At 43.7% G+C, this 17,176-nt stretch overlaps 1 protein-coding gene across 4 annotated transcripts in view; it reads right to left on the bottom strand.

The window, feature by feature from the left end:
* MAP7 (microtubule associated protein 7) overlaps positions 1-17,176 on the bottom strand; it is a 104,421-nt gene that overhangs the window by 51,170 nt on the left and 36,075 nt on the right. The window lies entirely within an intron of this gene.

The following is a 17,176-nucleotide window of genomic DNA, read 5'->3' on the forward strand; positions in this document are numbered from 1 at the left end:
ACTGCAGCTAAGAAAACAACATTGTTTGAAACACAATGTTTAATTTATATACAGTGCAAGTAGCTACAATCCTAAGGAACAGTAAGTGGAAAATGCATTTGAGGCAGAAGACCTGAGCAATTGCAAAATACCTTCATTCATAACAAGCCTCTCCTCCCTACATGCAGCTGGGTCATCCTATGTTTCACCTGGCTTCTAATAATTCATGTTATGACAATCTGACAAAATATTTCAGCAATGTCCTGATTTAGTCAATCCTGGTACAGGGAGTGACAGGGTAATTCATCTGCTATCTCAACATGATGATGTGAGTGTCACAGCATATTAAAATCTGGCACCAGACACAGATATTTGCAGCAACAAGTCTCAAATGAACATTATTCAGTGGTGGTAGCAGCAGGTTAGAGCCAAATAGAATGGAAAACAGAAAAATCTGTGTCCCTAGAATTTTTTGAGACCAACTCAAAGTGAAGACACAAGTAGCAAGAAATCTCACCATATGCACTACATTAAAATGGATTATTTGTTTCCCTTTAAGTTTGAAAGATACACCCTTCTCCTTTTAAAAAAGTATCATTTATACGCCCAAAGTCGTCCATATTCTGTTATGATGATAGAAGGACTGTGAAGACACATTAAAAACATCTGCTTTTCTGTTTTAAGAATCAAAGCGACACTAAAGAATTTAAAAGCAATAAAATTGCATCAAAAATAAACAAAACTATATTAAAAGCAGACCTTAATACAACAGAAAACAGCACATCAGTACACTGAATTAAGCTGAAATCCATCCCTGTACTGGAGGAATGAGAGGCACAGAAAAACAAACTGAAGGGCTTTATAATAATAATTTAATTGTTTTATGGCTAAAGACATGGCATAAAGTTAATGAGTGCTATATCCTGTCCCTTCAGGTCAATTGCATTAATATTGCGCTCTCTCTCTCTCTCTCTCTCTCTCTCTCTCTCTCACACACACACACACACACACACACACACACACAGAGAGAGAGAGTATATATCAAATACTGCTCTGGCTAAACACTTCCCATATTAATGAAGATCATGGCTTCCACACCACACTTTCCTGATTGTCACACTGCAGTACATTAAGATGAAACATTTTGATCTACAAATTTTTACTCTAAGCCATTGGGTGTCAATCCTACACAAATCCATGGGCAAATGCTATTTAAAAAAACAACAATGGTACAGTTGTATATGTTTTGGGGTATATATCAATTTAAACCAGTACTCAGAATGGATGAGATGGATTTAATTCTTGTTAGAGTCAGACACGACTAAACGACTAAACAACAACAACAACAACATGAAAATAATAATGGATTGGATGCAGACTTGTGTCTAGCAGAGTTCTATCAGTGCAGGAGGAAAGGGGTAGGAGGTGAGTTCCATCCATTCCTCTTCTCCTGTGCAGTCTCCTGCCCTGTGCCTTCTGAAAAACTACTGGGGGGGGGGCTGGCAAACAACCTGGAAGGTGGTGCCGAGAGAAGCAGAATTTGTGAAAACTGCTTTCCCTCCCTCCTCCCGTGTAGAACCTTTGCTGGATAACAGCACTTTCTTGCTGTTATTTGAAGTCTAACACACATTAGTTCAGTAATTTTAGCAACAATCTACGGGATTGCTAATAAGCAATTATTATAATTCCCTTTCACAAGGGAAAAGCAAATCATGTTTAGGCGCTGAGACAAAGGATGGGTGAAATAGATTTAGAGAATAAAACTCCATCTAAAGTATTAAACTTCTAGAAGCCATTTTGTATATTGCGCCCAACAAGAAACCATAGTAAACAGCATAGATGGAAACTGCAGTCTGTTACAGTCCTCTGCAGCAGAAAGGGTGGGTGGATAGACCCTTTTCTGGCTTACACTTTACTGAGGCAGAGACTTCAGCAAGACATTATTGTCTCAGCTCTGCTTCATATTTTCACCAAGAAATGAAATAGCACAGTAGAGGACAGAGGCGTGACCATTAAGGTATGGTAAGTTGTTGGCTATGATGCAAATATGGCAGGGAGAGAGCAGGTGGCTTTCCTCTCCAACGGTATTGCTGCTCTGGTTCTTGATAAATGCATCAATCAGGGCCTGAGGCTTATAACCAATATGGGAATTGAGCTGGGAAATATTTCACTCTTGTGGTATTTGAGAGAGAAGGAGGAATATGCTCTGCAAGTTTCTAAAGCACGGATGGGAAATTTGTGGCCACCCAGATGTTGTTGGACTACAACAAAGAAACGAAGAAAGGAAGGAAGGAAGGAAGGAAGAAATGTAAAATACTGAACACATTTGTATGCAACTTGCAGCAAAAAGCCAAAAAAACAAGGCAAGTAAATAGCTCCTTTATCACTGCTTCACTTGTCCATACTGCTTTTAACAATACTGTACAGTACTGCACTCTAAAAGCTTTTAAGAAATGAAAGCCGTTTTCCTTTTTGGAAAACAGCTCATCTTACACAGCTTTCCTTTTTTAAAAGCTATGTGTCCAACAATTTGATATGCTGTGCTGAAGATTAATGTATATAAAATTAACATCTATCAAAAGAAGTAGAGTCAGCAGTACTATAGAGATGGCTACTGTTCAAGATCTGCCAATTTGGACTCTCTAGACAGTAGGTTGATAATATTACTGCTGACCGTTCTTCCCCTTCTGCTATCAGATTTAATGCTTTTATTACTTTTGGGAAATTTTCCTGCCTCTGTTTAAATCAAGTCTAGGAAGGAACAGAGGAGGCTGCTTTATAGTGAGCCAGTATTTGAGAGAGAAGGAGGAATATGCTCTGCAAGTTTCTAAAGCACGGATGGGAAATTTGTGGCCACCCAGATGTTGTTGGACTACAACAAAGAAACGAAGAAAGGAAGGAAGGAAGGAAGGAAGAAATGTAAAATACTGAACACATTTGTATGCAACTTGCAGCAAAAAGCCAAAAAAACAAGGCAAGTAAATAGCTCCTTTATCACTGCTTCACTTGTCCATACTGCTTTTAACAATACTGTACAGTACTGCACTCTAAAAGCTTTTAAGAAATGAAAGCCGCATTCTGCCTTTTTGGAAAACAGCTCATCTTACACAGCTTTCCTTTTTTAAAAGCTATGTGTCCAACAATTTGATATGCTGTGCTGAAGATTAATGTATATAAAATTAACATCTATCAAAAGAAGTAGAGTCAGCAGTACTATAGAGATGGCTACTGTTCAAGATCTGCCAATTTGGACTCTCTAGACAGTAGGTTGATAATATTACTGCTGACCGTTCTTCCCCTTCTGCTATCAGATTTAATGCTTTTATTACTTTTGGGAAATTTTCCTGCCTCTGTTTAAATCAAGTCTAGGAAGGAACAGAGGAGGCTGCTTTATAGTGAGCCAGTATAGCACACACAAGGGACTGCCAACTTGAGGGGAGGCATGGGCACAGTTGTGGGCACTCTGTAGGCACTGCAACAATTATGACCCCAAAATTACCCTTTTCCCAATTCAGTTTGAAAAAAGCCTTCCATTGCCTACATTAGAATACTTCTTTGAAGCCTATGGTAATTGTGGTGATGGTGGTGGGACTTTTTCAGCAAGGGGAGGGGGTTTCACAGCTTCGGAGGGGATAGTTAACCTTTCCATCCGCAGATAGCTCCCCCAACACCAACCTGCACTATAATTAGGGTCGAATTTGGTACAGTAGAAACAGGGCCGTCTCAAGCATGTCGGGCGCCCTGGCACCGTGATGCAGAGATCACTCCGGCGCCCCCACCCTGGTGGGCGGGCGCAGCGCGTCGTGCGGCACCCCCCTGCTAGCCTGGCGCCCTGCACCACCCAGCCTACCCCTAGAGCCGGCCCTGACTAGAAAGTATCTTTCAAATTTAGTTTGGGGAGTGGGAGGGGCCGTCCCTTAGGCAGGAGGGAAAGCCTCTGTTGGCCCCAGAGGATGTGCACATTGGACAACAGCATTAATATCTAAAGTGTACTATTATTATTATTAGTCATTTCAGTTTATATGGATGTTTAAGAGGATCTCTTATCTAATAATTATCTGTGCTGCTCTGAAATGAAATTCATTTTACTGTATTTTTTCCTATATGACTTTCATTTGTGATACTTTGAGGATGTTGAAAACTATAGGATTATAGAGTAAATTGCCACAATGCTTTGGCTGCAATCTATACACATTTACCTGGACGCAAGTCCCATTGAATGAAATGAGGTTTACTTCTGAGTAGACAAGCCTAAGATTGTAGTATTAAAGGATGACAAATCCGTTACGGCAGAAGTTTTCATAAACATGAGTCCAACAATTTAAAAAATTGAATTATTTTCATTATGTACTGGAATGATAAATACTGTGATGAAGCAAATTTATATGCTATTTTTAATATTTAAACATGTATTTAAAGAGCGAAATAGACTGGAATTTAGAATCAGAATCTTCATTACCAGAACAATTTTTGATCTGAAATCATTAAGCACAAGACAGAAGAATGTTTCAACTACAGCCTCTCCTTTAATTAGCAATGATGTTCTGCAGCCAACATGTGGTTTTTTGGCCAGGCTGATCTGCTTCGTACCAAATGCTCAACTAAAACTGAGGCTGTAACTGCCCATAGTCTGTGATGAGCTCCATTTGCACGAATCTGCTCTTGTTCTTTACAAAAGTTAAGAGGAGCTATGCCCCTTAAGATGCTTTAGATGAGCACTGAACATGGCAGGAGATGGCAGAAATGCTACAACACAAAAGACGCAGGAGAGAGAAAGCCATGTTGAATCAGTTACATGGATAGAGAATGGAAACACATATCGTTACTTGACCGATCTCAAGTGATTTTCTTCTCTGTCGGAAAACAGACTGCTAATCAGGGCACAACATCACATAGAGAGAATGAGCTAAATGGAGTTGCTACCAGCCAACCATAGGAACGTAATAGAGTGTCAGAGCAGCAGTCTATATAGTTCAGTATTGTCTACACTGACTGGCAGTGGATCTCCTGGGTTTCAGATGGGTCTCAGACCGACCTAGAGATGCTGGGGATTGAATCTAGGACCTTCTGCTTTACCGCTGAGCCTTCCGCAAAGAAAAAAAACGACACTATAGTGCATACTAACTTGGAGTGCATGGGCTCTTGTAAGGACTTAAGATTAACTCTTTCAAATATACCTATTGCTTCAGTTGCACAAAATACTACCAGAAAGTCAAGAGTCTCTCTAATTTGGGAACTGTGTGTGAAAACATTTCTGTTAGACAAACACATTCTTACTAAGATGAGCCTAATCTGCAAAATAAAGGTTGGCTGTTTATAGTGGGAATTGGGGTATCTGATGCATTTGACCACCTTTTTAAAAACTGTCAAAGAGCTAGAATTGCATGCATACACTATAAAAATTAAACTGTTTCTAAAGCATCATTGCTCCTCTCAGTAACCTGGGAAATGAAGTTTGTGAGAAACTGCTGTGGTGTCTGAGAGGCTTCTTCCCCTCTACAAACCCAAAGACAGGTTTGCAATGAGCTTCATCAAGGTATTTTAGTGTATATAAATAAACATTCATCTTGGCATGTTGCAACATTAAATTTTTGTTCCAAGCACTTTTTATTTAGGAATATATTTATTTTGATAAAGAGTTATTTGAAACATGGTGGAAATCATACCAAGCTGGGCAGCTCTTTTTGGGTTTTCAGGGGTAGTCAAAGTAGTGCTTTCCAGATGTTGTTGGACCATGGCTGGCCCAAGACATTTTGCTGCTAAAGGCATAACAGAAAATGGTGGGGGCCTTCCTGCCACTTGAGGTGACTAGAGGTGGTAGACCCAGCACAGCAGGGGAGGCAGCAGGGGAGAAAAAAAGGGGGCTGGAGAGGAGTAGGCAGTGGCAGTGGTGGCCCTGCTCTTCCTAGATGTCAGCTGAAGGTGACAAGTGCAGGAGGGACTGAGTGGTGCACTTCTTGGGGCCCAGATTTGCTGCTCCTCCCAGTTTTCCCCAGCCTGCTGCCTGTGGCAACTGCCTCATGGAGGCTAATGGGCCTGTGTTGGTCTTCAACTCCCATCAACCCCAGTCAGCTCAGCCATGAAGGGAGTTGTAAACTACAACACCTGGAGGACACAAGATTGGTTACCTCCCTGCTTTAATTGCCATTGGGGATTTGTGTCCCTCCCCTCCCTGCCTCCCCTTCTAGATTTGGAACAAAATGTTTTAAACTGCTGGATACCAGCTGTATACAGAGTAAGAATGAAAAGATACCATTTAAAATCCACAATGTAAACCTCTGATTTCTTATGTGTCTTGGAATTTCTCCAGCCTTGGTAAAGGCCTAACTGTTAAAACCACTAACAGTCTAAAAAGTGTGTGTGTGTGTGTGTGTGTGTGTGTGTGTGTGTGTGTGCTGAATTAATGTGCTCAAAATACGTAAAGCTTTATGTATAGCAATATATTTCAAGCATGAATTATTTCACAAAATGTAGAATGTTTCTCTCAGCATTACAGGCAGTGCATTTATGTCTTTTTGATTTATTTTTAAAATAGCATATGGATAGTAGAAACATTGAAATCCAATTTCTTCTACTCATAAGATCATAGATTATAAGAATGATCCATCACTTCAGTTACAAAAACATTACTGCTGGTTCTATTCCTTCATCACGTACCCCAAAAAGAGAATAATCTTTTTCTATACAAATGAAAGAAATCTGTCGTTCTATGCTACTATAAACTAAAATTAGAATAAATATTGGAACAGTCTGTTTTAAAACAAGCATAGTATGACTTTCAAATTCCTGCAATGCTTTCAACTCTCAGGCCTAAGAAAATATTGTGCTGGGGGGGAAGATCATGCTAAATGTTATAACATCAGTATTATTGCATGCAGTTCAACAAAGGAACTGTTTCTTGCTTCTTAATATTTTATACCATACCTGATTTAAACTGCAACAATTTGCCAGTAGCACTTTGTTATATTGGAACTACAGTGGTGCCTCGACTTACGAATTTAATCTGTTCCGAAGGCACCTTCGTAGGTCGAAAAATTCGTAAGTCAAAAATGCATTTCCCATAGGAATGCATTGGAAACTAAAAAATTCATAAGTCGAAGCAACCCTATCTAAAAATTCGTAAGTCGAAAAATCCCTATATAATGCCTTTAGATGGCGAGACATTCGTAAGCGTGCGGCCATTAGCCCCATTCATAAGTCGAAAAATTCAGTTGTCGAGTCGTTCGCAAGTCAAGGTACCACTGTATGTTAAGAAACCTGAAGTCTCAGTAGAACAATCTAAGGGTGCATTCAGACTTGAAGAATATTGTATTAGTTACAGTGCAATTAGTTACAATTAATTACCATGCTTGTTTAAAAACACAAAGATGGCCAAATAGTTAAGTCCATATAGTAGACAAAATTTAAAATGGCGGTGCCTTGTTTATTAAGGTTAACCAAAATCTCACATAATGAATATTGTTTTGTCCATGGCATCTTACCTAAATGACACTTGCCATAAAATCTGGCCACATTGAATATTTTAAATCCCATAATTGCAGCAAAAGCCACCAGTATTACCTTTGCATTTGCCTTTCAAGTTAGCAAATAGAAGAGGGATAGGGTTGTTGTTGTTGTTTTGTTGTTGTTGTTTTAAAAAGCAGCCCATCAGCTAACTGTATTTACTAAACAATGCCATGCTTTGAAATGTGGGGTACAACAATGAAACTTACTGTCTCCTAGCAGTTGATCTAGTTAGGAGTCTTCCATCCATCTGTCACTTTTTATAGCAAGCATTTTTAAAACATTCAAGTTATATTCTTCTCCCTGCTGTCCCTTCTTTTGGTTGCCATTTTCAAAGAGCCGTTTAGACCACCCAGAGTAAAGACTGAAGGCAGATTAAGCACCTTACGTGTTATTTCCCACATAGCCTGAAGGTCAGGCAGGGTAAAACGCTATGGGTGACCAGACATACAGTGCAACTGTGTGCATACACTCTTGTTTTCAGACAACAACTTTGTTCACTGAATCAGCTCCAGTGGGGAGCTGTATTGTATGCAGGACAGGGGGGGGGGGGAGGCATACTTAAAGAACTAATCCATAAACCATCAGCGCAGCATCATAAATTTGAAGGGTAAGCTTTGTTAATGAATTTTAAATGACACGCTCCAGCAAAAACTGTAGAAGAATAATGCAGGTACTTGGATTCTTTAAGTATCAGTGATACCTAGATTACTAAATATAGTTTTGTGCACTTAGCACTAAACTGCTAAACACTAAAAAATGGAAAGCAAATTGCACGAACATAGTGAAATGCCCATGTCCAAATAAAAAAACACCAGTAGCAAGAAAGCAACAATGGTAGAATTAATGTGATGCAGCCAGTTCTGAGGCAATCTAACAACTTTCCCAACTCTAAAGAGGCCACAGCATTTTTAGGGGGCTTTATATTCTATTAAGAAATGGTTGAAAAGCAAAACATCCTGAACAATGTGCTGCCATGGTCTGCAGATTAAATGGGGGAAGCTGTACTTGTTGCATTTGTGTCTGCTACGTAGCTGACCAGGCAAGATTTTCTCTCTGCACATTTGTAAAAACATGAACAAAAAATGGAGAAATAGAGGGGGAGATGACCATCAAATATTTAAATACTGTAAATTGTTTTACTCTATTTTAGATTGTAGTCTTTTGAAATACGCTATAATTGTTTTACTAAAGCCACCTTGTGGAGATTTTGCCCTAAAAGGTGGCCTAGAAATCCTTAAATAAAGACTAATTACTTCCAATGATGATTCAGCATGATAGCAGAGACCAGATGTTTCAGAGTGCACAGAGCTTTAACTCAGAAGCCGGTTCACAGGCAGAAATTGTCTTATTGTCCTCCTCCCAGAGCCAGGTCATCCCAGGAGAAGTTAGCCATTGGAAACTGCTCTAGCACAGTGGTTTTTTTAAAAATGAAAGACTGCATAGAAGGAGAAAATAAAAGCAAACATTGTTTCCTCAAACTCAGAGCCTTTAGTGAGCCTGTTTTTTCAGCAGAAGAGCGAGAAACTTTATCTGCAAAAGACAGTATCCTCGGGAATATGATGGATGCACTTCCTTCTTTCCTGAAAACCGAATTCCCCCATGTAAACTAGTGTGCTGACTATGGAAGGTGAAAAAGCAAACAAGTTTACAAAACGAGTAACAGGTTCTGAAAAATCCCTGGTGCTAATTCCCCCTTGGGAGACTTCAATGTGAAAATAAATCTTATACTTGTCTACTCAAGAGGAAAACTCTAGTGAGCTCAATGGGACCTACTCTCATCATGGGCACCCACAGAAATTTTTTCAAGGGTCTGTGTGGCAAAATAAAATGTTTAAAGACGGAAGCATCTTGTGGATACTGGTGTGAGACACCTCTAAGACCAGGGCAGCTCATGTGATCAGCACTTGTACACATTGCTAACCACAGAAAACCAGTAGAAACTAAAAGGTAGAATGAAGAAATTATACCCATACTGTATTTACTTTTGAGTTGGTCCTGCGTATGCAGAGAATCTGGGAATGGCTCTGTCCTCATTTGGCAGTTTCCCTATTTGCATAGAACCCGGGAACTGCCCTGAGACCTGTGATTATAGGGTGGTATATAAATAATAAATAATAATACTACACAGGGGCTGTTCATATTCTCAGGAGCAAATGGCTGTTGAAAATTCATTCCCCGTGTCTGGATTCATGGGATTGTTGTCTATCACATGATGGTGTATGTAAGAGAGAGGGCTTGCAGAGAGCAGCCCACTCTGCTTACTTCCACCAGATGGGAGAGCGGCAGCAAGTCTGGGAGTTCAAATCAGGAACAGGAAGGGTTAAGACGGGTCCAGGGCTCTGCAGAGTCCTGGTGGCTCAGCTCCAGGTTGGTAGCAGGGAAGCAGGGGAGGAGCTAGCTTCAGCAGGGGCTGGAAAGGAGGGAGGAGAGAGAACGGCACCTCAGGAGCCTGGTTTGGGACCACGGAGGACCCATAGAGCAAGGAGGAGGGGCGTTTGGAGTCTTAAAAGGGGGGTCAGAGCCCACGAGACGCCATTGTGGGCTTCTGCCCCATGCAGAGCAGACATGATTTGAGACATCTCACCACTGTATATAGCATGCACAATAAAACTATGAAAATCCAGAGGATGTGTGGAGTGCTTACTCGGGAGTAGCCAACACCCCATCTGTGACAGCAAGCCCACAATCTCTTGATGGCTACCCCGAGGGAAGAGGGCTGCAAATGTAGCAGCCGGCATGAAGTTGGCAGCATCTAAAGCAGAAGAGAGAGATGCCGAGGGAGGATTGGCATGAGTTGCCAGCACCCTGCAACTATGGAACGGCTCAAGCACCAGGTAGGCACCCGGGCACAGGGGAAGCCAAGCTTAGTGAACCGAGCAGCTCGGAACACAGCCAAGCCAGAGGAGCGGAGGCTGGACAAGCAGAGAGGACACTCGGGACGGGCCAGCACTTTGTAGGGCGACCCTCAGCACAAGCTGGCTCTAAGACTGAGAGGCATGGTGGCGTGGAAGTGCAGGAGGCTGAGAGGCGAGTCCGGGCAGAGGGGACAGACGGAGGGGAAAGGCAGCGGCCACAAGTTCCCATACAGTCCCGGGGAGGCAGCTGCAGCACAGCACAGCCCCCTCCAGCCAGATGTGATGCAGAGGGACAAAGCCCGCGCGCGGGTACTTTCAAACGCTGACGCGGGAAAACAGAGGGAAGAGAAAGGCGGGAGATGCCTTTACAATGCACCCAGCCACTGGGTGGAACACTGCCCCCAGAGGAAGGAATGGCGAGAGCAGGCAGGCACAGACACAAGCCTGGATGCCAGATCAGGAGGGGAGGGGCCAGGCAGAGCACCAACAACTGAGCCCTCCTGTAACACCCCACAGCACGACAAAGAGATGGAAGTGAGTCTGCAGCTGCCAAGAGGCCAGACCCAGGAGACAGTCGGGCTTCTCCGCAGGGGCAGCAGCAACGATTTCCTATCGGTGCACTTGGCTAAGCAGGATCAGATTCCCATTTTCCCAAGGGAGCTGCCCATGAGCGTCTTGACCGTAGGCGGCCGGGAATTGCAGGAGGGTGAGGTCACGCAACAGACCCCCTCTCGGAAGATGACAGTGAACAAGCACGCAGAAGTGCTAGCTTTGGACTTAATGGACAATGACCCTGTGGGCAGCCAGCGCCGGGGAGATCTCACCTTTGGAGATGCAGACGGCAAGGAGCACTGCAGGAAAGAAGGAGAATCCTCAGGATCGCACCACATCAGCTCCCCAGGCGGATGGAACGACGCAGAGGCGGGGATGCAGGAAGAGAAACTGAGCCAACTCACCAAAGAGGACACTTTTACCCAGAACATACGGAGGGACTTGAGGGAGAAAAAGGGGGCAGGGGAAGGGCTTGCCGAGAAAGAGGGGTTACTCTTTAGCAATGATGCCCGGTATATGCCCCAGGACTCCCTCAGAGGGAAGATTCTCAAGCAATATCATGACAACCCCACGGAGGGGCATGCAGTACATGTCTTCACGAGGCTCACACCCAGTAAGGCCAGTCTTGGGCGAAACCCCAGAGCCTTCCCAGAGCAGGGGGAGGGGGAGATTGGGGGACCTCCTATTGAGGCATGGGGTGAGAGGAGGGAGACAGTACACCAACAACTGGATGGAGACGTGGCAAGGGGCAATGAGGCTTACAAGGAGGGGGCAGACCATCACAGGGGACTGGAGAAGGTCTTCCACGGAGGGGACAGGGTCTGGCTGTGGTCAGAAGGCCTTCCCATGGGGGGAAGGGGGAAGAAGCTGGCACCCAGAAGGCTGGGGCCCTTCAAGGTTCTGACACAGATCAACCCTGTCACCTTCAGGGGGGAAGCACCTACAGCGAGAAAGGTCCATCCCGTGGGTCACAGGTCTTTGCTCTCACACTTTAGGGAAAGCCCAAGGTTCAGAGGACGTGACACACATCCAACACAAGACGCTGACAGGAGGGAGGGGGAGGAAATCACACAAAAGACACTAGACAGAAGGGTGGAGGGAGAAGGCAGCCAAGAGGTTCCAGAAAGAAAGGAAGAGGAGGAGGTCTACAGTGCCACAGCGAGCCCGGGCTCCCGGTGGGGGGAGGGGGGGTTAAAATGTCTGATGGCCAGGCAGGGCACTCCTGCTTCCCAAAACGCGGAGGCAACCACGCACACCATGCAAGGGGAGGACCGCACACTGGAACTGCACGCTCCTTTCTCCCACAGACCCAAACCACCACACGTCAGTAGCACAGGGAACACAGAGGGGGAGGGCGATCCCAGGTGGGGAGCAGGGGAGACGCAGACCCAAGGAGCCCTCCGGGAATCGGAAGCAATTTTCCAGAGGGAGGAGGAGGATGACAACGGAAGGAACTACACGGACCAGCCACCCAGCACCGACGGGGAACAGGATTTTACACACACTACAGAGGAGGAAGACCTGTCAGGCTTCCAGCCCTCTTTACAGACATCAGACCAGGCAAACCAGGCCTCAGAAAGGGGGGGGGAGCCTGGAGGGGGGGTGGATGTAAGAGAGAGGGCTTGCAGAGAGCAGCCCACTCTGCTTACTTCCACCAGATGGGAGAGCGGCAGCAAGTCTGGGAGTTCAAATCAGGAACAGGAAGGGTTAAGACGGGTCCAGGGCTCTGCAGAGTCCTGGTGGCTCAGCTCCAGGTTGGTAGCAGGGAAGCAGGGGAGGAGCTAGCTTCAGCAGGGGCTGGAAAGGAGGGAGGAGAGAGAACGGCACCTCAGGAGCCTGGTTTGGGACCACGGAGGACCCATAGAGCAAGGAGGAGGGGCGTTTGGAGTCTTAAAAGGGGGGTCAGAGCCCACGAGACGCCATTGTGGGCTTCTGCCCCATGCAGAGCAGACATGATTTGAGACATCTCACCACTGTATATAGCATGCACAATAAAACTATGAAAATCCAGAGGATGTGTGGAGTGCTTACTCGGGAGTAGCCAACACCCCATCTGTGACAGTGTATGTTTTCATTCCACAGAGTCGGACGTAATGGCAACAGGGTGTTTGTGTTACTGTGTTTCCTGAAGTGGGACTGTTGTCCTTTGTTCTTTCTCTTTGCTGTCTGATGCTAGAAAAAAAGGGAGCCATGTTGCAGTGCTCTGAGTATATTTTATGTAAATAAACATAGACTAGCCAAATGCTGTGCTACTGAGTTCTGTTACGCAACTGCACAAATTCCGTGGATCCCCGAGTGTGCTGATGTCAGTTGGCATTAGTCGCTGTGATATTCGGGCTGGAGAAAGCTTTTGAAGCTCCCAAACGATCGATCAGGAGGGAGAAAACATGCCAGTCGGGCATGTGTCTCTGCCAGGGTCCTACTTGCGAGTAAGAGATCCTAACAATGGCATGGTGGGGCCGTGTTGCATTGCACTCTCCTGACAGTGGCATAATTGTTGCTCACCAGGACAGTGCAGGGACAAGGCAGTAGTGAGGTTAGAGCTGCAGAGTCACACGTGCAGGAGCATCAGTGCCAGTGGATCCACTGGAATGATTCTGCTGGTGTGTCTGCACCCCACCCCCCCAGCATTATACCAGGATGTGGCAGTGATGCTGCTGCTGCTGCTGGGAGGGTGTACAGCCTGGTATCACTCACCATACATGTCACTGCTGGTTTTATTTTGTATTCATCTTTCTTTTGATTTTGTGGATTATGATTTTTTTATAAAAAAAAATACAAACATACATCACCTTCGCAGCATGTGGTCCCCCTACACACTCTCATAAATCCTCCTGGGGTCTTCCAAACAGCCCCTCACAAAGCACTGTTGCCCAAAGGAAAATGTGCCAGAAGGCACTTTGCATGTATACATGGATCTCTCTCTGGCTCTCAGCGTGTATTACTTTATTTTGTTTAAGTATCTTATACTCTTCATATTTTATATGGCAGGAAAAATACCTTGGAATTTAGTTCTGTTTCACAAGTCCGTAGAAAAAATATACATTATTTTGAATTACCTGATAGATAACTTCCACTCATAGAGCATCAAACAAAAGAACTATGGTACTCCCAGCTAAACTTGAAGGGTCTGATTTTCTTTTGAAGTTTTCCTCCTTGATTATACGTGTGCAGGAGAACATAATTTTTCAATCTTAAGGACAAAAAGTAAAACAAGTCTGAGCAAGCGGTTGCTTTTCTCTCCTTGTTTTGCCCATGGACTTTATGGGAAGGTAGATTATAATGGTACAACTGAACTGCCAGTAACCTTTTATTAATGCAGTCAAAAGATAACTTGTCACACAGCAGCTATATGTTACAGCTAATGGCAGAGTCAGGCTAAATAATGCTGAACAAACTTATATTGCATGTGCCCTCGGGAGGAAAAGAAATACTTTTATTCAATTCTTGTCATCATGTGGCTACAGGCTTAATTCCTAGTGTGGGATTTTAAGCAATAGTCACCATCTGGTTCAAGAGGCTTATATGGATTCTGTGATTTATTTTAGATGTAGTTATGTTAAAAATAGCCATAGGATGTTTTCAAGCATGTTTTCGAATATGATTGATGAGATTTTTTTTTAACCTTGAAGAAAATACTTGGAAATCCTCTTTTAAATATAAACAATTTGGAAATGTAAGTTTTTGAGAGTGATCGTGTGTGTGTGGCTAAATAAACAATTGTTTTAAAAAAATACATTTTGTGATTCCATAAAATAAAACACAACACTTAGTATACATCTCCTTTGCTCAGATTCTAAATGATACCACTTAATTCACATTGTACAATATCAGTGAAGTGACAGTTCAGTTACAGTTAAATGCTTTCAAAGATCAGTCTTGTTTAGAAGCTCAAAATGCTACATTTGGGTTTTAATCTATCCAATATACACAACTTCTACGGTAGGACCATGCAGCTGCACATTTACTTCATGCAGGCGTGTACATTTCCTTTTCAAAAATGCTTGTTGCTAAGTAACATACATATTCCTTCCTCAGAAACACTGCAATCTTGCTTGAAAAGAACCCCCAATGATTACCCTCCCCCTCTTCCAGCAGTGATTTTCTCTCTCTCAAGGTTGGCAACTACCTGTAAAAGGTACCATGAAAGAGAGACAGTCAAGATATTTTGGGCCTCCAACCACCCAAGGAAATCACATAAATCCATCAGCTACAAACTCAACTGTTGAGGATCGTCAAAGTACACCAGGGTCTTGCAAGGAAAAAAGGGTTCCATTGATGTCAGGCTGCCCCTATAGGCAATATTATTATATAAAGCAGATCACCATGAACACCTGGGCAAGAGAGGTGACATTGGTAACATATGCTCTAGAATTTTCCAAGAACTCAAAGAAACAAGTTTCGAACATAGCCTTATACCAAATCAGACCATAGGTCTATCTTGCTCAGTATTGTCAACACTGACTGACAACAGCTTCCCATGTTTTCAGTCTTACTTGGAGATGCCAGGGATTAAACTTGGAACCTTTTGCATGCAGAGCATTTGCTCTACAGCTGCATAATGCAGTTAGAAGCTACACAAATGTCCAGAGCTGTTGAGTCCTACAGAAGTCCTGTACACTGAACTTGTTCCACAATATCAGAGATCATTTAATTATGAAAAATATTCAGAGGGGAGATGTTACTAAAAGAACACTTCAAACTGGAAATCCTAAAGTCAATAGTTGAATGGCCTTCTCCAGCAAGACGGGTACTAAGTCAGAAGGTATGATATGGTGGTCCCCGGCACTGAGTTAGATCCTGACCTGGAAGACAAAATACTAGTAGGCCTCAAATAGTTCTGATGAACTCTCAGTCCACTCTGCTGAGGAGAAGAGCAGAGAAGTCGTTCTACCATCAGGCATGAATCTATGAGCAGCAGCTGAAAGACCCAAATAGACAGCTGGAGTCTTCTGCATGGGCCTCTTTATTCATCCAATTCACTGAGATCCTAAGAGACACACCAATAAACCAAAGAGCCCCCAAAACCCTACATTCCAAGCTCTAATGCAGGGGTCAGCAAACTTTTTCAGCAGGGGGCCGGTCCACTGTCCCTCAGACCTTGTGGGGGGCCGGACTATATTTTGAAAAAAAAAATATGAACGAATTCCTATGCCCCCAAAATAACCCAGAGATGCATTTTAAATAAAAGGACACATTCTACTCATGTAAAAACACCAGGCAGGCCCCACAAATAACCCATAGATGCATTTTAAATAAAAGGACCCATTCATTCTATTCATGTATAAACATGTTGATTCCCGGACTGTCCGCGGGCCAGATTTAGAAGGCGATTGGGCCGCATCTGGCCCCCAGGTCTTAGTTTGAGGACCCCTGCTCTAATGCAACTCTTTAAGCAGCCACTCCTTATCAAGCAAGTTCGGGCAACAGGGAAATAGACAGAGGCATGATTCAGCTATGGAAGCTGTTGGCCCAAGCCATGTGCTCTGGAGCTATCCATGGTCCTGCAGACGGTGCTGGGTCCCACTGCTTTTAACCCAATTCCTGTTCCTTCAGAAGCCCTTGAATGAACCAACTCCTCAAAGATCTTAGGTCACACTTCTGCATTACTTCTGCTGGGTACTGGGGGAAGTGGGGGGACTCCTTCCTTTTGCCTCCTGTCACCACCCCTGTTACTGCTCATGCTCCTAAGAAGGCGGGGAGTTGAATACACCAGGGCTGACTACCCATGGGTGATATGAAACAGGATCAGGAACTGGCATTCAGAACCAGAGGACAAAGCAGACAGCTTTATTTCAGTGCTATTCACAGACACTTTAAGTATCAGAGCAGTGGAGAGCATACTTGCAGTACTGACTGATTTTTCATTTCAACCCTGAGATCCACTGACCAGAGCCTACTCCAAAAGACGTGTACTTTTAAAATTAAATAAATCTCAATTTGTTTTGGGTACCAGAACTTAACTTGTCTTGCAGTCCTTCCACACATAAAAAGAATCCAATCTTGGTTTATCCCTTCCATCCAAAGCTCTCTTAGTTTAAGCAGTATATTCTCTTGGGAGGGGTATCATACTGCTGTTACCATTTTTGACAACTGGGAGTCAGAAATATTTTCCCCTGCTTTGCTTTCCTGAAAAGAACCAATCCTTTCATCCATCTGTTGAGACGCAGCCTGAGAACATGCAAGGAAGGCCTTATTCTGGTAAAGGACAAGTGTTTTATGAATGGCTACTGGTTCTTTTTAAAGTAGGAGACAATACTCCTCCTTTTTTCTTGCTTTATCTC

The sequence above is a fragment of the Zootoca vivipara genome, chromosome 3 (assembly GCF_965207765.1).
Source record: "Zootoca vivipara chromosome 3, rZooViv2.hap1.1, whole genome shotgun sequence".
NCBI classification, from domain to species: Eukaryota; Metazoa; Chordata; class Lepidosauria; order Squamata; family Lacertidae; genus Zootoca; species Zootoca vivipara.